Source organism: Sus scrofa, chromosome 10 (genome assembly GCF_054392235.1).
Source record: "Sus scrofa isolate SSC_HxYL_T2T_F1_AM1 chromosome 10, Sscrofa_HxYL_maternal_Yorkshire_Landrace_v2.0, whole genome shotgun sequence".
NCBI lineage: Eukaryota > Metazoa > Chordata > Mammalia > Artiodactyla > Suidae > Sus > Sus scrofa.
The window spans coordinates 80,031,394-80,052,855 of record NC_139392.1 but is presented as its reverse complement, the minus strand read 5'-3'; the positions used below and the strand labels follow the sequence as shown (position 1 = coordinate 80,052,855).

The 21,462-nt window shown below is 43.2% G+C and overlaps 1 long non-coding RNA gene across 2 annotated transcripts in view; it reads left to right on the top strand.

Annotated features, from left to right (window-relative positions):
• The window catches only part of LOC106504246 (uncharacterized), a 63,484-nt gene extending 42,495 nt beyond the window's left edge, over positions 1 to 20,989 (top strand). Inside the window, exon 3 of one of the 2 annotated variants that reach the window (XR_014818044.1) lies at positions 20,695 to 20,989. This is a non-coding gene — a long non-coding RNA (uncharacterized LOC106504246). Of the gene's footprint in view, positions 1 to 4,818; positions 5,587 to 20,694 lie in introns of those variants that run through there. The other variant, XR_001299329.3, reaches the window with a different exon arrangement.
• Positions 20,990 to 21,462: the final 473 nt, after the last annotated feature.

Below are 21,462 nucleotides of genomic sequence, written 5' to 3'. Positions count from 1 at the left end.
AAGATTTTCAGCATAGGAGTTCCCTTCGTGGCGCAATGGTTAACGAATCCGACTAGAAACCATGAGGTTGCATGTTCAATCCCTGGCCTTTCTCAGTGGGTTAAGGATCTGGCGTTGCCCTGAGCTGTGGTGTAGGTCACAGACATGGCTTGGATCCCTTGTTGATATGACTCTGGCATAGGCCGGCGGCTACAGCTCCGATTAGACCTCTAGCCTGGGAACCTCCATATGCCTCAGCTGCAGCCCTAGAAAAGACAAAAAAAGACAAAAAAAAAAAAAGATTTCTAGCATAAGAGAAAAAAAGAAACATAAAAGAAGAAATAAATATCCTCAATGTGTTATATTTTAACTGGAAATGTTAACATGACCTTGATTTTTAAATTTATTTTGAAGTGTAGCAGACTATACCACCCCAAAATATGCCACTGTGATATGAGCATTATTTTGAGCTGAAAGCAATTGAGAAGAAGCAGATACAAGAAAAGCTCCCTACCCTCCCTATAAAGTAGAACATAACTTTACAAAGGAGGCCCTCCTCTCTTCTCCACCAAAAAGGACAAGCTTTATCGTGGAGACAACTTTAGACCCTCATGAAGGAAGAAAGCACCGACTTAAATCTGCATGACAAATTATATCCTTCTTTACCGTGCTTTTCCTTGAACCCTCCCCATAACTGGTCTCCCCCGTTTCTTTCCTTTTGTCTTTAGCTGAAGATGGCCTTTAAGCTAGAGTTCTAAGCCACCTCTGAGTGTTACTTATCGTTCCCTGGATATTTCCCATGTATGCATTAGTTTCACATGTTAATAACTTCTGTTTGTTTTCTTTCTTTTTTTTTTTTTCCTTGTCTTTTTTTGTCTTTTCTAGGGCCACACCCATGGCATATGGAGGTTCCCAGGCTAGGGGTCTAATCAGAGCTGTAGCCGCCGGCCTACACCTGAGCCACAGCAACACAGGATCCGAGCCACGTCTGTGACCTACACCACAGCTCAGGGCAACGCCAGATCCTTAACCACTGAGCAAGGCCAGGAACCAAACCCGCAACCTCATGGTTCCTAGTCGGATTCGTTAACCACTGCGCCATGACAGGAAATCCATGTTTTCTCTTTTTAATCTTCCTGTGATGACAGGGGTCTCAGCCAAGATACGAAGGGTAGAAGGAAAAATATTTTTTCCTCCTCCAAACTATCTATCTTTTAGCTCTAACCACTCAAAAGACCTAGAAGCAACGTTAAATCAGTGTCAGTGAGCATGCCTAGTACCCAGATTTTGTGTTCTACATATCAAACCTCACTAAATGGAAGCCAAGCTCCTTGGAGAAATAGCCAACTCCAAGTCCGAGGTAGAGAATGCATTGTGAGGCTGGGATAAGTGCTCCCATATGCTGCGTGCCTGATAAAGCAATTCAAGACTTTTCCTGGCTAAAAAAAAACAGCAGCATGTGTGTAGTTTATTGTATGTCAATTATACCTCAGTAAAGTTGTTTTTTTAAATTGGGAAGAAGGAGCAGGAAGAGAACTATATAAATCAATAGTTCTTAAAGTATAATCTGAAAATCTTGGAGGACCCCACTATCCTCTCAGGGGATCTGCAAGGTCAAAACTCTTTTCATAATATTACCAAAATGTGATTTGCCTGTTTTCTACTACTTGTATTTACACTGATGGTACAAAAGCAAAGGTGGGCAAAAACGCTGGTCACTTAGCACCAACCTGTACTGGTAGTCTTTGTATTACACACTCACAGTAAAAACAAAAACCAAAAAAAAGATAGACAATGGGTAAAAATAAAGCCGCCTTTTTTTTTTTTTTTGGCCAGCCTAAAAAAACCAGATCCTAGGCACAATTGCAACCTACACCATATACAGTTGCTGTGATAACCATGAAATCCTTTAACCCACTGTGCCAGACCCGAGATCAAACCTACATCCTGGTACTACAGAGCCACCTCTGATCCCTTGCACCACAACGGGAACCCCTAAAGCCCTAAAGCCTCTTTTATTTAAAATCATTAATTGTATTAATTCTCAGCCCTATTTATATTTCTCTTTAATGTTCTGCGTGATGAAATGGAAATAAAATAAAACACTTTTGCTTCATACCCAAGTAGGATGGTTGCCCCAAGGGAAAGCACTTGTGTGGTTGTTTGAGGCTGAGCTGAACTAGCAGCTTTTTCATGGAACACCATTTTTACTTGAAAGAACTGATAGACATACTATGATTATTTTGACTTGAGTATTTGGCACATTTTTGCAAACATAAATGAAGTGAGCCTGTCACTTCAAGGAAAACAACTGACAGTGTTGGTTGCCAGTGATAAAATTTGAGCTTTTAAGTGAAAATTAGAATTTTGGAAAACTTCTAGCAGCCACTGTGAGCTTAACAGTTTCCAAATACTTAAGGGTTTTCTGGTGATAGTTACTATTCTTTTAATATTGTTTAAGGAGAGAGTTCCTTGGTGGCTCCGCAGGTTAAGGATCCAGCATTGTCACTGTAGTGCCTGGGGTCACTGCTGTGGCGAAGGTTCAGTCCCTGGCCTGGGAACTTCCATGTGCCAGGGGTGTGGCAAAAAATAAAATATAATTTAAAAATTAGGAGTTCCCATTGTGGCTCAGCAGAAATGAACCAACTAGTATCCATAAGGCTGCGGGTTCAATCCCTGGCCTCACTCTGTGGGTTAAGGATCTGGTGTTGCCTCAGGCTGCAGTGTAGGTCAAAGACGTGGCTCAGATCAGTCATTGCTATGGCTGTGGCACAGGCCAACAGCTGCAGCTCCAATTTGACCCCACCTGAGAACTTCCATATGCTGCAGGTGCAGCCCTAAAAAAAGAAAATAATTTAATTAATGAATTAATTAAATAGGGCTTTAAAATACTCATCCATTTTCCAACTGCTTTAACCAAAACAATGTGTTAAAACAGTTTGAATGCAAAAGCAAATAAGAGAACCTAGTCCTCTCTTAATAGTCCCCTCTAATGCCCAGAGAGTAAAGAGATTTACAAAAAATTTAAAACTTCTCACTAAATATTTTGCAAAATACATCTATTTTCATAAAATAGATGATTTTCTTAAAACTTATTTTTATTAACATATATGGGGGTTATTATTGTTGTTGTTGTTGTTTGGCCATGCTTGCAGCTTGCAGAATTTCCTGGGCCATGGATCAAACCTGAGGGAGTTCCCGTCGTGGCGCAGTGGTTAACGAATCCAACTAGGAACCATGAGGTTGCGGGTTCGGTCCCTGCCCTTGCTCGGTGGGTTAACGATCCGGCGTTGCCGTGAGCTGTGGTGTAGGTTGCAGACGCGGCTCGGATCCCGCGTTGCTGTGGCTCTGGCGTAGGCTGGTGGCTACAGCTTCGATTCGACCCCTAGCCTGGGAACCTCCATATGCCGCGGGAGCAGCCCAAAGAAATGGCAAAAAGACAAAAAAAAAAAAAAAAAACCTGAGCCATAGCAGTGACAACACCAAGTCCTTAACCCCTAGGCCACCAGGTAACTCCTATTATTGTTATTTTTTAATGAATTAATGAATATATTTTTTAGGTTTCTCTATTTTAACTTCTAACATAGTAAACGTAGATAAACAGAACCCCAAAGTAAAAGTTCAGTAAAATTGGGGGGGGCAGCACCCTCAGCATATGGAAGTTCTGGGGCCAGGGATCACACTCATTCCACACCAGTGACCCAAGTAGCTGCAGGAACAACGCCAGATCCTTAACTCTTTGAACCACAAGGGAACTTCAAAAGTTCAGTAATGTTTAAGAGTAAAAAGGGATCTGGGGACCAGAAAGTCGGAGAAGTGCTAGTTTAGTTGAACAAAGAAAATCTCTGTAGATACTAGCCTAACTGTATCAACAATCATCCTAAACATAAATTGTCTGAATATACCAATTAAAAGACAGAAATTGGGGAGTTCCCATTGTGGCTCAGCCGAAACAAATCTGACTAGCATCCATGAGGACACAGGTTTGATCCCTGGCCTCGCTCAGTGGGGTAAGGATCTGGCGTTGCCACGGGCTGTGCTGTAGGTCAGCAGCTACAGCTCCAATGAGACCCCTAGCCTGGGAACCTCCATATGCCATGGGCGCGGCCCTGAAAAGCAAATAAATAAATAAATAAATCCAGTATTAAAAGAAAGGAAGGGAGGGAAGGAGGAAGTAAAGAAGGGAGAGAGGGAAGTTCCCATCGTGGCGCAGTGGTTAACGAATCCAACTAGGAACCATGAGGTTGCGGGTTCGGTCCCTGCCCTTGCTCAGTGGGTTAAGGATCCAGCGTTGCCGTGAGCTGTGGTGTAGGTCGCAGACGCGGTTCGGATCCCTCGTTGCTGTGGCTCTGGCGTAGGCCTGAGGCTACAGCTGCGATTCGACCCCTAGCCTGGGAACCTCCATATGCCACGGGAGCGGCCCAAGAAATAGCAAAAAGACAAAAAGGGGGAAAAAAAAGGAGAGAGGGAGGGAGGAAGAGAGAAAATCACTTTAGAATATACCTGCTTTTTGTTCAGGAAAAATCCATGAGTGGCCTTTATTTCCAGTGTAACTATGTAATGAACAGGCAACTTCTACTGTGCGAGAGAAGGTAAGAGGACCTTTTCTGGCCTGAAAAAGGCTGTCCCTCAGAGCTTGGCATACAGAGATGGTCACTGTGTGGAAATCTGCATGGGGACCAAGATGTATCCTGGGAGGAAAGTGATCCAGCCCTGACCCCTTCCCTGTGAGAGTAAAGGTCCTTGCAACCAACCGCTCTGATGGTGTGAGAACTGGTGGGAACAAACACCATCAGTGGCTTCAGAGGGGAGCTCACCATGATTGCGAATTCTACACAGGTGACCCCCGTCCCATAGCAGCACCTGAAGGGCCACAGGAGGAAGAGCTCCCACTGACTGTGGGCCTGAAGATGCATCCAGGTACTTTGTACCTCTGTGGATCCAGCTATTGGAGGTTCAGTCCTGGGAGTAATGACTGGAATGAATGTGAACAGAAGAGCTATTCCTTAGGAGCCACATGTGGGCCTCTGCAGAGATCTGGACCAGCAGGGGCATCCTTCCAGCAGTGGGACAGGGCCTGGACTGAACCACTCCTGGGCAGAAAGGTCACAGACTCGTGACTGAAGGAGCAGCCATCCCCACCCAGAGCCCATGGATGAGATGAGATGATTCAGTTCGCTAGCTCTTTCTCTTCCTGGTGTTTAAAAACAGAACTTATCTCTTTGGACTGAATAAACCTACTGGAGATCGAGCTGTGGCTCAGTGGATTAAGAACCCAATATAGTGTCCATGAGAATGCGGGTACAATCCCTGGCCTCACTCAGTGGATAAGGATCTGGCATTGCCACAAGCTGCAGGTAGGTTGCAGATGCGGCTGGAATTTGGTGTTGCTGTGCCTGTGGCATAGGCCTGCAGCTGTAGCTGTGATTTAACCCCTGGCCTGGGACCTTCCATAAGGTGTGGCCTTAAAAAGAAAAATAAATGAATAAACCCGTATTATTCTTGGATGATTGGTGGGGAGGGGATAGCTTCAGAGGAGAGACTCTAGATGTCATGCCAGTCTAAGGCCTCAGTTGATTAATAAAAAGGATTTTGAAAAAAAAAAAAGGTGTCTGTATTATCATAGCATGCTAGCAAACCAGTTACAGTTTTGCTGGATCCTGTGCTAGGCACCATGAACAAGACACAATCCCTGGCCTCAAAGAGCTTACAGCTGCAGAAGGAAACAAGGGAGCAGGCATTTATGTCCTACAGAGAGAAGTTCCACATTAGGAATAAGTACAAAATGCTATGGGAACAGATAGAGGATTCTGTTCCAATCTTCAGAATTCAACCACATCTCACAGGGACTATGGGAATGGATTCCCAAGCTGCATTCATCAGGACATTTATTGCCAACTGGTGAAACAAACAACCTCTAAATGTCAGTGATCTAACACAATAAATATTTATGTTTTGTTTGTTCAGCTCAGGCAGATTTCTTGGTGTTCTCCTCCAAATGTGTCTCAGGGACCCAGGCAGCTTCCATGCTATCACCTCACCAATTTACAGCCTCAAGGCTACCTTGGCATCCTCCAGCAGGCATATAGGGCACAGGTCAGGATGTGGGGCAGTGGTGTGTCAGGGAAAGACACATGGGACTCTCAACAACTTGAGCCCAAAACTAACACACCTAACTTTCATTTACATTCCATTAGCCAGGGTCAGTCACATGGGCTCACATAGATGCAAAAGAAATGGGTCATGTAGGTTTGCTAGGCTGCAGGAAGAAAAGACATAGCATGGGTGGGCACATAGCATTGTCTCCGCCACACAGCAGAAGGGGTTTCTAGACTAAAGGATAAGAAAGGTGAACAGAGAAGGTGAGGAGAGAGAGACGTAGAGTCTTTCAGATAGAGGGCCCTGCGCACAAGGAACCCCAGAGGTGACAGATCTTGGTGTAAAATGGCTGGGACGAAAATTGTCAGGGGAAGTTGTGATAAGCCATGAAGCCGAAAGGCTAAGCAGGGCCTTATAAAGAGTCAGTGCACCATGTACATTAAAGTGGACTTTTATCCCGAGAGTGATGGAAAGACCGAAGTGTTTTAAGTAAGAGAGTGATGTGACTCTATGTGTGCTTCTGGAAGCTCATCCTGGCTGCAGCATAGGGAACGGACTGGGAGGAGATCAGACCAAAAGCAGGAAAGTCCGGAAACTGTTACAGTATTCTGGAAGACAAACTCTGATTCAGGGTTGTTGCAGTGGGTATGAAGAAGAGCAGATGAATTTTAGACAGACTTGGAGTAGTGGACTTCCCGCTCACAACAGAACTACTCGGCGTTGCTTCTACAGACCTGGAGTAGTAACTGAGCAGATTTGATGATTGTTTGACTAAGGAGTGGGGAATTGAGGGGTGAGAAAGAGGGCAGAGATGTGGCTTTCATTGAGACAGTTTTTAAAAAGAAAACAAAAAGAGCTATTTTAAGAGGAAATATAATATGCTCGTGGAACAGCCAAGGGAAGCCAGAAGGTATTTGAAAACTAGGCCTAAAGACAGATCTTAACTGGAGATGAAAGATGTGATAGTCATCAATACAGAGATGGTGCTTGAAACTATAACCATGGATTATCCAGGGGGAGTGTGAAGAGCCAGAATAGAAGCAGTGATGCAGTGTTAAGTGTTTAACAATCAGCTTTCCAGCAAAAGAGGCCCTGATTTGAAGCATTTGCTAATGTCTATGGTATAAATACTCCCACCACAGTCAATTTCAAACTACCAACTTGTCATCACTGAACGTGGGGTTGTGAAGAGGTGCCCTCAGTTGGTTCTACAGAGCTGCTATGAGCCAGCTCCAGCACTCTACTGCAGAGGAGACAGCCTGCATACAACCCTAACATGAATATGTAAGGTTTGGGCAGAACGAAAGAAATAGCAAAAGAAAAAACGCAGCCTAGGTCCACAGAAAGAATGTGAAGGAGGAAATTGTTGACAACTTACACCCCCCCCAAAATCAAACACAATAAACACTGAAATGTGTCCATGGGATTTAGCATTAAGGAAGTCATTAGTGTCCTCGGTAAGATCCGTTTTAATGGAGGCAGGTGACAGTGGACCTAGAGTCAATGTGAAATCAAGCGTTGGAAGCCACAACTGTAAATAATTCTTAGACACCAAGAATAGTCAGGCTGGATTTTATCTTCCAAAAGAAATTAGAGTTGGACCAATCATTCAAAGCTGTAATGGTGGGAGTACCTGTTGTGGCTCAGCAGTAAGGAACCTGACTAGTATCCATGAGGATGAGGGTTCAATCCCTGGCCTTGCCCAGTGGGTTAAGGATCCAGCATTGCAGTGAGCTGTGGTGTAGGTCACAGACACAGCTCAGATCCTGCAGTGAGCTACAGCTCCAATTTGCCCCCTAGCCTGGGAACTTCCATATGCCAAGGGTGTGGCCCTAAAAAACAAAAAACAAACAAACAAAAAAACACTGTAACCGCACTGTCCCTCCTCCCACTCCACTCTCCACACAAGATAAATGCCTAGATTTACATACCTCTGTGCCTCTCACAATGAACCTCAAGTGAAGTGGTAGCATTTCCCCACGAAACATGGAAAAATGTATAGGGTATATTCTAGATTGTGCTGTTGTCAACGTGGTTAGGTACAATTCCCAGAATTTCCTTCCCTGTGTGTTCCAAGTTGGAACTGCCCGTAAGAGGAACTTGAGTGAAATTGGAGGCAGAAGTGAAGCAGAAGCCATTATCTTCAGGAGGTCTGTAGTCAGATATAGTGAAGGACAGACTCAGAGGCGTTTGGCAGACCCCAGCTAGTCATCATTCTCCTTCACTCTGCATCCAGATCATCTTCCCAACTGTTGGCCCTCAAACCAATAGCAGCTGCAGATAAACCACCAGATGTGGATGCAGACCCACAGAGGAAGAGTCTTTCAAAGACCTGTCCATGAGCCCTCCCTCTGTGATCTGCCTTCCAGACTTGGACAGTGCGGTCTCTCAAATTTCTCTGCAACTCCAGCTCGTCTACCCATTCTGGCTGCTGCAGGCAAAGGGTTGAAAGGTTGAACGACTCTTCTTTTGATCCTTCAAGTCCCCTCCCGGACTTCCACTTCCTTTGTTTCTCTTACATTTGTATAATGTCTCTAATTCCTAATCTCTTTCCCCCCACAATGCTTTTTTTTTTTTTTCACCACACCCACAGCAGGCAGAAGTTCCCAAGCCAGAGACTGAACCTGCACCACAGCAGTGACCCCAACCACTACAGTGAAAATGCCAGATCCTTAACCTGCTGTGCCACAAGGAACCCCACCCCACAATGCTCTCGATGGCTCTGCTTCTTTGTTTGAATTCTCGTTGACATAGTTATTGGTACTGGGAGTGAAGTGCAGACAGGACCAAACCTCCAGTATGTAGCTTTGGCTTGGGGACAGGGAAATGGGTAGAGGCTGGAAAAGCATCAAGAAAACTTAGCAGAGCCTGGAAAAATGGTGAAAAGAATCATCAGTGGAGGTGGGAAAAGTGGTAAAAAGATGTTATTGCAGAAAGAAACATTGTGGATGCAGTTCTATCTAATGGAATCTACTAAATCTGATGCCTAGAAAGCCTACAGTTTTTTTTAATGGACTTGTATCAGCTCAGACTAAAAGAGGCTGAGATTGTCCAAACTGCAAGTAGACCTCTTGTCCCCCTTTCTATGGGTAGGAAGCAAGATGAGAAAACCACTCAGCTACAAACAAAGGCCATTTTCTTATGGAAAAAAGGATATCTCTGAAAGTCAGGATCCCCAAGGGTATAACTAAGCCTCAAAGAGCAGTGAACTAAAAAGCTGCTACACAGAGCAGAACCAGGCCTAATCAAGGAACATTCCCTGTCCCCAGAGTAGGGGGATTTGGCTACAAGCACCCAGTTGGACTTCAGAATTTCAGTGAACCAATGACTGCTATGTACACAGATAAATAAAATGTAGTATATACACACAATGAAATATTATTCAGCCTTAAAAAGGAGGAAACTTCTAATACATGCTTCATCATGGATGAACCTAGAAAACATTATGCTAAGTGAAATACAGCTAGGACAAATCCTGTATGATTCCACATATATGAGGTACTTAACAGTAGTAGTCAAATACATAGAGACAGAAAGCAGAATGGTGATGGTAAGGGGGTGTGGAGAGGGGAGGAACAGGGAATCGTTTAATATGTGCAGAGTTTTAGTTTTGCAAGGTGAAAAGAGGTCTGGAGATGGGTGGTAGTGACACTTGTACAACAGTGTGATTGTACTTAATACTGCTGAACTGTACACCTAAAAATGGTTAAATGGGGAAGTTGCTGCTATGGGGCAGTGGGTTAACGATCTGGCTTGTCCCTGTGGGTTCACTGGTTTCATCCCCAGCCGGGCACATTGGGTTAAGGATCGGGCGTTGCTGCAGCTGTGGCATAGGTCACAGTTCTGGCCTGCTAGTGGCGTAAAACAACAAGATTTATTATTTTTCATGATTCTGTTGGCTGTGTGTTTCTCCTGCTGATTTTGCCTGGCTTAGTGGCGTAAAACAACAAGATTTATTATTTTTCATGATTCTGTTGGCTGTGTGTTTCTCCTGCTGATTTTGTCTGGTTCATTCCTATAGTGGTATTCAGCTCCCGGATGTGCCGGGGGCTGGGCCCCTCTCTTTTCTCACAATCTTTCATCCCACTCTTCTTTGTGCCATGGTATTCCAAGAGGCAAAGGTGGAACTTTTGCATAGGTTTTTTTGCAAACTTTTTTGCAAAGTTTCTCCAGTCCTTAATTCCAAAACCTGTATAACATCACCTCCACCATATCCAATTGGTCAAAGAAAGTCACAAGGCCAGCCTAGGCTTCAGTGAGTAGAGGAGGAATTCTGCTCCCTGATGGGAGTAGCAAAGTCACATTGCAAAGGGCTGTGTATTCTGCAATGGGATAAACTTCGGCCATTAAAACGATTTTTTTGGTTCCGTATTACCTTATTTTCATAGCTCAAAGGTAAGAATTTTTAGTCATGTGCTTCTGATTCCTAACGCATGAATGGAAGCAAAGTTCAAATAGAGCTATGCTGAAATAGCTATAATATTTTTAATCAATTCTAAAATTGCTTTTTTTATAAGATTGTTATAAATATCAAGACATATTCATCCTTCCCTTACACAGACACACACCAGGAATAGTTGTCTTTCACCCCCGGTCATTCAACTCCTAGTTCTTTTTGTTTGTTTTGTTTTGGCCTCATCCGAGGCATGTGGAAGTTCCCAGGCTAGAGGTTGAACCCCTGCCACAGTGGTGACCTGAGCCACTGCAGTAACAACGTGGGATTCTTAACCCTCTGCACCCCAAGAGACCTCCTCCTAGTTCTTTTTAATGTGAAAACTCTCCTTCAGCTCTCTAGTTAGCTGTGGCAGCACTTTCATCAGTATTGGAGCTTGGCAGTTACCTGAGTTTCCTACTTATTTTGGCCAGTTGCCACCTAGACTATTAAGTCCTCTGAGACAAGCTGTCAAATGCAACACTCCTGGAACTGCCTATTGTATTTTTTTCCCACACCTGAGAAGAGCAATATAGGGCAAAGCAATCTCACCTGAATCTTGGTGGGGAGGCCAGGGGTCAGGGAAGCCAGGTGAGTAGACTCTGACATGCAGCTTCTGGTAAAGTCTACCTGTTTTTAAAGAACTCCTTTTTTTTTTTGGCTACCCTTTGGCATATGGAGTATATGGAGTTCCTCAGCCCAGGATCGAACTGCTTCCCAGTGATCTCAAGACACCAAGATCCCATTGCACCACAATGGGAACTCCCAGAGCTACTTCCCTCCCCCATCAACAAGAGGCCTTCACATATTTCTTACTGAGGCAAAGCACTATGCAGAATCACCAACACAAAGAGGAAAAAAAAAGCAAAAACCTGAATTTATTCAGAGAACTATTCCTCAATTTATTTTTCCTTGATTGGCAAAAGAAATGCAAACTACTATCTATTTTTAACCATTAGTTTAAAAACTTGTGGAATTCCCTTGTGGTGCATCGGGTTAAGGATCCTTCGTTGTCACTACAGCGGCTTGGGTCGCTGCTGGGGCTTGGGTTTGATTCCTAGCCTGGGAGCTTCCACAAGCTGCTGGGCTCCCCCCCACCAAAAAAGGGTAAATTTTATTTAATTTTTTTTTTGAATTTTTATTTTATTTTTTTTTTACAGAATAAAATACATATATTTAAACACAATTACATTCACACAGATTATTATATCATGGATCTTAAAAAGATTAAGTGAAATCCCTCTGGAGAAGTGGAATGGAAAATATGCTGAGACAAATAGGAAATTTGTTCTATACTTTATCCCATTTTGTATGGCTTTCATCTTTACTGTTTAGTATTATCTATTACATTTTAATTTTTCTTTAAAAATTAGGATTATATTAAAATTGTGTATATTATGCAACTAAAATTTATAAAGAAGAAAGCCTTATATACCATTAAATATTTTATATAACATAATAAAAAGAATAACTTAACTGGTAAGAATAACAAAAATAATACACCCTCTGAGGAGTTCCCTTGGTGGCACAGTGGTTAACGAATCCAACTAGGAACCATGAGGTTGCAGGTTCGATCCCTGACCTTGCTCAGTGGGTTAAGGATCCAGCGTTGCCGTGAGCTGTGGTGTAGGCCAGCGGCTACAGCTCTGATTTGACCCCTAGCCTGGGAACCTCCATGTGCTGAGGGTGTGGCCTTAAAAAGACAAAAAAAAAAAAAAAAAAAAAAAAATACACCCCCTGAAAATAAGTAAAATATAAAATGCATAAATTGGTTAAAAAACAGTGTAACTATATAAATATGTCCTCACAATTTGTTACATCTTATTGATTCTTCAATATAGGCATTACACCATTCTAGGTGATGTGATAAACAAGACATTATAGACCTTACATTGTACCATGGAGAGAAATGGTTATAAATAATACAATTATAGAACTGTATTATTTAATTGTACAGTTGCATTATCTAATTATAATTATCATAAATTCTTTGATGGAGAGGAAATCAGAATTAGATCTAAGAAGACTTCAGCATTCTAAGAATGATGTCAAATGACCCCCTTCATGGTGGATTATGCACTTATTTACTGTGAGATATATTTCTTTTTCAGAGATTCCTTGTTTGTGTATCAATTGCAGATTTTTGGTTTGCAGTTATTCTGAAGTTTTGATATGAGTCTCTATGTATATGAGATTGTTTGAAGTTGTTGTTCTCTTAATTGCAAGCTCATCTCCAGTGTCCTGCATTTGTACCCTCCTCTTCTCATGATTTCTGATTTTGGTGGTATAATTGTGCATGGATGATTTCATATCTTTACTGTATATATACCTTTACTGGTGAGCCTTGTCATTTGTGGAATTTTTATTTCCTGTTGCTGTTTTCTTTTCTGCCTAGAGAAGTTCCTTTAGTATTTGTTGTAAGGCTGGTTGAGTGTTGCTGAGTTCTCTCAGCTTTTGCTTATCTGTGAAGGTTTTGATTTCTCCTTCAAATCTGAATGAGAGCCTTGCTGGGTAGAGTAATCTTGGTTGGAGGTTTTTTCCTTTCATCACGCTAAGTATATCATGCCACTCCCTTCTGGCCTGCAGAGTTTCTGCTGAAAAATCTGCTGATAACCTTAGATAACCTTATCGGGGTTCCCTTGTATGTTATTTGTTTCTTTTCCCTAGTTGCTTTCAAGATTTTCTCTTTGTCTTTAATTTTGATTAGTTTGATTAATATGTGTCTCGGTATATTCCTCCTTGGGTTTATAGTATATGGTACTCGTTGTGCTTCCTGGATTTGAGTGAGTGGTTCCTTTCCTATGTTAGGGAAGTTTTCAGGCTAGTATCTGTTGGAATATTTTTTCTGTCCCCTTCTCTCTCTCTTCTCCTTCTGGCACCCCTATAATATGGATGTTGTTGCATTTCACATTGTCCCAGAGTTCTCTGAGACTCTCTTGATTCATTTTCAATCTTGTTTCTCTTTTCTGTTCTGCATCCATAATTTCCACTAATCTGTCCTCCTCCTCACTTATTTGTTCTTCTGCCTCCTGTATTCTGCTGTTAGCTGCTTCTAGTGAATTTTTTATTTCATTTATTGTATTTTGCATCTCTTCTTATTTAAGTTTTATATCTTGTATCTCTTTGTTCAGTGTTTCCTGTAAGTTATCCATCTTTGCCTCCCGTTTATTTCCAATGTCTTGCATCATCTTTAGCATCAACAATCTAAAGTCTTTTTCCTGGATGCTGAGAATCTCCTCATCACTTAGCTGATTTTCTGGGGGCTTTTCCTTTCTCCCTCATCTGAGTTATAGTTCTCTGTCTTTTTACTTTTATAGGTTTTTGGTGTGGTGACCTTTTTACAGATAATAGAGTTGTAGCCTCTGTTCCTTCTGGTGTCTGCCCCTCTTGTGGCTGAAATCAGTATGGGGGCTTGCTGTAGGCTTCCTGATGGGAGGGGCTGATTCCTGCCCACTGGTAGATGGAGCTGATTCTAATCCCTCTGGTGGGTGAGGCTTAGTCTCTGGATGGGATTAGAGGCAGCTGTGTGCCTGAGGGGTCTTTAGGCTGCCTGTTTACTGAGGGACAGGGCTGTGATCCCACCTGGATTGTTGTTTGCCCTGGGGCTTCTCAGAGCTGACTGATGGGTGGGGCCAGATTTTCCCAGAATGGCCACCTCCAGAGAAAGGCTTGCTGCTGAATATTCCCGAGAGCTTTGCTTCCAATGTCCTTCCCCCTCAACAAGCCACATTCACCCCTGTTTTCCCAGGATGTCCTCCAAGAACTGCAGTCAGGTTTGACCCAGATTCCTATGGAGACCTCGCTCTGCCCTGGGAACCAGTGCATGTGAAAGTCCGTGTGTGCCTTTTAAGAATGGGGTCTCCTTGCTGTACAGTGGGAAAATAAAAAAAATTATTTAAAAAATAAATAAATAAATAAAGATCTCTGTTCAAAAAAAAAAAAAAAAAAGAATGGGGTCTCCATTTCCCCCAGTCCTGTGGAGCTCCTGGGCACAAGCCCCACTGACCTTCAATGCCAGATGCTCCAGGGGCTCTTTCTCCCAGTGCCAGATCCCCACACGTGGGGCTCAGAACTCTCACTCCTGCAGGTGAGTCTCTGTGAACCAGTTAGTTTTCAGTCTGTGGAGCTTCCCACCTTGTAGGTATGGGGTTGTTTATATCGCAAAATCACCCCTCCTACCTCTTGATGTGGCCTCCTCTTTTTCTTCCGGAGTAGGGTATCTTTTTTAAGGTTTCTGGTCCATTTGGGTGGAGATTGCTGAGCCTTTAGTTGTGAATTTTGTTGTTTTTAGGAGAGAAGTTGAGCTCCAGTCCTTCTATTCCGCCATCTTAATCCTCTCTCCAAAAAAGGGTAAATTTTAAAATAAATAAATAAAACTAAAGACTTGGATAGGCTTAGTTTAGCTTCCAAATTCAAAAAAATTGTTGAAGGAGTTCCCATCATGGCGCAGTGGTTAACGAATCTGACTAGGAACCATGAGGTTTCGGGTTTGATCTTTGGCCTCACTCAGTGGGTTAATGATCCTGTGTTGCTGCTGTGAGCTGTGGTGTAGGTCACAGATGTGGCTTGGATCCCGAGTAGCTGTGGCTGTGGTGTAGGCTGGCAGCAACAGCGCCAATTAGACCCCTAGCCTGGGAACCTCCATATGCTGTGGGTGCAGCTTAAAAGACAAAAAGACCAAAAAAAAAAAAAAAAAAAAAAAATTGTTGAAGATAGCATTTGTTTTTAAATGTCTTGAAAATCAGACATTGTAGACAAAAGAAGTTAAGAATCTGGTGGCAGTGAGTCCAGAATAAGAAAATAATTAAAGTTAGTAAGCTTTCTGAGTTATCCATAAATGCTTTTAAGTTTGAATTAATATTCACACCAAAACATGACCACTGAGATTTTATGATTACAGGATGTAGTACTAAAACTTAGCTCACGGGAGTTCCCGTCGTGGCGCAGTGGTTAACGAATCTGACTAGGAACCATGAGGTTGCGGGTTCGGTCCCTGCCCATGCTAAGTGGGTTAACGATTCGGCATTGCCGTGAGCTGTGGTGTAGGTTGCAGACGCGGCTCGGATCCCACGTTGCTGTGGCTCTGGCGTAGGCCGGTGGCCACAGCTCCGATTCGACCCCTAGCCTGGGAACCTCCATATGCCGCAGGAGCGGCCCAAGAAATAGCAAAAAGACAAAAAAAAAAAAAAAAAAAAAAAAAAAAAAAAAAAAAAAAAACTTAGCTCATAACACTTGCTCACAAGTAAATACAACAAACTACATAGGAGAAATTGATGCCAATAAGTGGACAAATTTTCTGCTCAAAAAGTAATACAAAACAAATTTCTATAATGAATTAAGACAATTTAAATTTATTTTTTTTATTTTTTCATTTTTTTGTCATTTCAGGGCCATACCCACGGCATATGGAGGTTCCCAGGCTAGGGGTCCAATCGGAGCTGTAGCTGCCGGCCACAGCCACAGCAACTCAGGATCCAAGTCACATCTGTGACCTACACCACATGGCAACGCCGAATCCTCAACCCACTGAGCAAGGCCAGGGATCAAACCCAACTTAATGGTTCCCAGTCAGATTTGTTTCCACTGTGCCACGATGGGAACTCCTATTTTAATTTTTCTATTGCATGTAATATTCTATTTCTTATAAGCAATTTTTTTAAAAAAATTTATAATGTAAATTAATTATTTAATGACAGCTATCAAATATTTTCATATGAGGAAGACTCTGGGGTTCTATTCAGTTTTATTAAGGAATGATCATTATATTTATATACATAAATCCACATGTGTCTTGTGAATTGAATTTATTTGAAGCCCTCCTACATTTAAAAAATTATGAATTCTTTAATTACATGCATATTTTTATTTTCCCCATTCCTCTTAACATATTGGGTAGAATTGTTCATTTAAGTTATGGTTAATTTTCCTTTTAGTGTCTGTTGTTGTTCAGATATTCATTTGTATAGTCAGACACTAACTTTTAAGTTTTTAGATATATCTGTCTGATGTATCACTTCTTTCGAAGAACACTATAAATCTACGGTGAATGGGCAAGCATATAAGAAAAATGTCCAGGAATGAATCCATGCTAAAGGTTGCACACAACTGAATATTTTGCATTTTAAGTTATTCTTATGTTCGCTCCAAAGGCTCAAGCATTAAGGTTTCATTTGCCCTGATGACCTTCATCAGATTTGTCCCAGTTTTATGAGAACTATAAAATTAGGAAACTTTCATTAAAAAAAAAATTAAAACCCCATGGATAGCTTCCCAAAGCATATCCAGCATTACTTAAGACTTTATTATTTCAGCTTATTGGTAACATCATATCCACAGCTCTAGCCAGGTCTGTAAGGGTTCTGTGACTGATGCCTAATGGAACCAATTTTCACTCTCGCAGAACAAATTCAAGTTCTAATACTAACTTGAATCCTAGTTTCCTTTGAATGCCAGGAATCAGACCCTATAAGAAGAAAATGTGCCAGAGCATCTGCCTATTCAGCAACATTCCATTTATTTCACCTAAAAAGCTAGCAGGATTTTAGATTGACTAAAATCAAATCTAAAACAGAAAACAAATCGTTTTTTAATTTTTGAATTTCCTTTAATCTTTTTTTAGCCTTCCTTCCCCCTTTTCCTTCTTGGCTCCAATTTTCTACAAACTTCCCCTGTTTCCACTGAGGACCAGAGAGCTTTTTAAAATAGGAACCAATGTTTCAGTGCACTCACTCACCTACACTAACAACCATATTACAGTCACAGTCCATTGACTGTCACCCACACACATTTTTCTTACCCTACATCTGATGAACATTGATGTACTTGGGTTTCTTCCTCTGCACTGGAAGGAAAAAAGAATAATTTAGATAGAATTCTAAAAGTTAGCATGTTTTGTCAATAGCTTCATTGTTCCTTGTGTCCATTCATCAAATCTTGCCCGCTATTGAAATCTTTCCTCATTTTCCAACATTATTAAAGTCGGTCATTATTAAAGCCATCTCAAAAAGAGAGAGATACCTCTGTGACTTTTAAGATACTGTCAATTGAGAGTCATATTTTTAATATTTCAAATTTTATTGTATTTTCAAGCTTCTGAAACAAATATAATATTCTTGCATATTTCCTAAGATGGAATTTCATGTAGACAATGATGTGATAGGAAAGATGAAACCTATCTAATGATTTTGGCATTGCCTCTAGATAACTGTGCTCCTCTGAGAAAAGCAGCAATGGTTTTTTTAGTATCAGAACACATTAAAGTATATGATCTGGCATCCTACATGTCTTACATTTGAGAGAAAAATCACTGGGAAAGCAACAATACTTATATTTGTATCATCTAGTTTCATTAAAATATACTTTGGGTACTCACTTTTTAATAATGATCACTTCTTATTCTACAAGACCACTTAAGGGATAATCTATTTTAGTTTTATTTTTTATAAAAATCAGATTTAATTAAAGCTTTATGAAAAGGCCAAAACCCAAATTATTCCAGTTTCTAATTTTCCAATCCCTTCTTCAGTAGGGATGACTTAAGTAATTTGAACCAGATAGTTTAAGTTGTTGGAGTTAAAGCTCAGTGAATAAGCCTCTCTACACAGAATACAAGTTTTAGTCATTTTTGATTAATACAAATTAGTCTTGCCAAATATAACTGCAGATGGAAAGCCATCATTCTGAACATGTGGAAACTAAAGTTTGTTTTTTATTATTTGTTGATTATTTGATATAAAAAACCATTTAAACTGTTCATTAAGCTATTTTCCATTTAATCACAAAGAAACAAATTCGAAGTAAAGATAATCATTTTATTGGCTTATGGAAGATCCTTGATCAAATGCACACACCACGAAGAACAAAAGTTAGGTACTCAACATGTTCCAAATTTCAATGGAAACTTGAATAAACATGGATTTATAAATGATACATTACAGAGTGATTAGGGAAAAGTCTGCACATAATGTATATTCTGTGTGTGTGTTCATGTGTGGGAAAGCAAGCCGGAAAGAGCCACAATGGTATGAGATTTATCTTAGACTTATTAATGGGGAGTGGAGAGAAAGATAGCCAGGAGCTTCTCTCTGGTGACAGTATAATACTAGAGGAAAAAAAAAAAATCAGCCATCATCTATAATTTACTGTAGAATTGCTTGTCTTAGATATAGACTAGAGGGAATATAAACTCTGTCGCATGTGCATATATGTACACACATTTTCTCTTCTGAAATTTTTATCTCAAATCTGCTTTAAATCAAGATGAGCTGAGCTCAAGCAGAGGCTGGTGAGAAAGAACCTTCTAAAAATTTTGCTCAACTCAGCAAATGCTTTAAAAATGAACTAATGAGCACTATCTCTCAGTTACCTAACCAGGCTCCAAGAAGGATGGCCTCTCTGTATTTTGATTTAGAAAGAAAGTGCTCAGGCTTGTAAGGAACAAAAAAAAGAAAGCCTCCATCCTTACCCCCGTCCCTCTCCAAAATCTGACCACTCCGTTTTCCCCAGTTTTTTGTTGCTGTTACTGTTTTTTGTTTGTTTGTTTTTGTTTTTGTTTTGTCTTTTTGCCGTTTCTTGGGCCGCTCCTGCGGCATATGGAGGTTCCCAGGCTAGGGGTCTAATTGGAGCTATAGCCGCCGGCCTACACCACAGCCACAGCAACGCGGGATCCCAGCTGCATCTGCAGCCCACACCGCAGCTCACGGCAACGCCGGATCCTTAACCCACTGAGCAAGGCCAGGGATGGAACCCATAACTTCATGGTTCCTAGTCGGATTCGTTAACCACTGAGCCACGAGGGAAACTCTTGTTACTGTTTTTTTTTAGTAAGATCTGTCTCCTTTCTTTTGCCTTCTTTCCCTCCTTGTACATCCACGACCACAAGTTTGACTAAACAGTATTTTCCACGTAGGATCCTTCTTAACACATCAACGTGGTAAGGGGACACCCACTCTCCTGGGACTCGGCCCACCTGAACCCCCACCCTACCCACCCCCTTCTGCTCTTCCTTTTCTCTAGAGGGTTTCCCTAGGGACTGAGCGCGCGCGCGCGTACACACACACACACACACAACTAGCGGTAGGCTGAGAGTTTGCTCCAGTGCCGCGCAGTGTGTCCCCAAGGACAACTGAGCGTCTGCAAGTGCTTCTTGTGGTCGGCTTGGGGGGATCTCCGAGCTCCCTGCCTGGCGGCCCAAACCCATACCCCTCCCGCCCCTGGCTGCGCGGGAACCTGAGTCTGGGAACAATTCAAAGCACTCAGAGCTCCCAATACCCAAGCACCGACCCTTGAGCCCGAGCGAAAAAGCGCGGGATGGAGCTTGCACGGTGCGTGTGGCCTCGGTGTGACCCGTGAAGAGACGGGGTGCGCGTGAAAACCCACGAGTCGCGGGAAGAGGGTGGTGAGCGGGCTCAGTCCAGGCCGCCCCACGCGCTGGGGACGCCGCCAGTCCAGACCCCAAAAGGAGCGAACATGCAGATCCGTTTCCCTCTTCACCAGAGAGCGGGCTTCTCGTTGAGAAGGAAAAACACCAAGAAAGAGAGTCAGCTCCAGAGCGTTTGTTTGGCTTTTCGTCTGTTTGCCTCCCAATTAAAAAGTGGCCGGCTAGGCGACAGCTTTGCGGTTTTCACTGTGTAAAACGGATTAGAGAGAAAGCTCTAGCCCTTCTCGACTTTCGCTTGCGGTTTGCAACCCCCAGGGTAGGCGTGACCCCGAGGCACCTGCCGGAGCGAGCATCTCCCGCTGTGGCCCGACCCAGGGCTCGGCTTCTCTGGGGCGGAACCCAGCAGGGCGGGGCCTAGGCTGCGCGCGGGGGCACTGGCAGGTTCCCACTGTGCCCGTAAACTTCCCTCCCGCGGCCTTCGCTGCCTCCCCTCCCCCCCCACCCCCGCCCTACCGGCTCTGGGACCCAACTTGGAGACTCCGGATCCTGGGTGTGCAGGAATCCTGGGACAACCCCAGGGGGGACCCTCTCCAGGGCATGGAAGGAAGAGCGGAGGAAAGGAATTTATTGCAGATGGCACCGGAACCAGAGTTGGCTTGTTTGTGCCCCGCTCGGGGCTCGTAGGTTTTCCCCAAGAATCTCGAGTTCGCTGAGGTTACTTATACCCGAGAAACGATGAGTTTACACGCACAGGCACGTTTAGTTAAAAAAAAAGAAAGAAAATCTGCTCTTCGATACTCTACAGGTTCCTTGCTTTCACCAAATAAACAAAGCATCGGAGCCAGAGTAAGCTGAACCTGGAGATAAAGAAGGAGGGGTTTCCTACGGGGCCCCAGCGCCTTTCCGTCCCCTTGCACCCGCACCTTCCCAAGAGTCTGCAAGTTGTGGGCGTCCAATGCTATTCCCGGACCGGCCAGTCTCATCCTGAACATTTGGAGTAGAAAGACCCATGGACAAGTCAACAACCCTTGGCGACCCTTTCCCGCTGGCCTTCTGCTTTTAATAAACGAAAATAAAAGTTTGCTCTTCAGTTAAAGAAACGCTGTTTTGGTCTTTACGCCCGGACGCGTGACTTACGCATCCTTTTATACCAGCAGGGAGTTATCAATTGTGGTTGTCGAAATCGATACCGGGGCATCCACGGACGAAGACCTGCAGGTAGTGAGACCAAGGGATCAGGGAAGGAGTAGCAGGAACCAGCAGACTCCGACAGTTCGGGGTGGCCAGGCCAGCTTCTCGCGCGAGGCTTGCGGCGGGTGGAAGCACTGCTGCGGAAGAGCCGAACGCGCGGGTGGGAAACGAGGCCGGTTCCACCTTAAGAGCCGGTGCGGCGCGGCGGCTGCGGAGGCGCACGGCACCTGCAGGAGGCGCTGCTGCCCCGCTGTTCCGTCCGCGTCGCGGTGCGCCGCCGGCCTTGCAGCTCCCGGGCCGCAGTCCCCGGAGGGGGTGGGGACGCTGGGGGAGGAAGGGAGCGAGTGCAGCCGTTAGGTAAGGAACCCGAGCCCTCCGGATT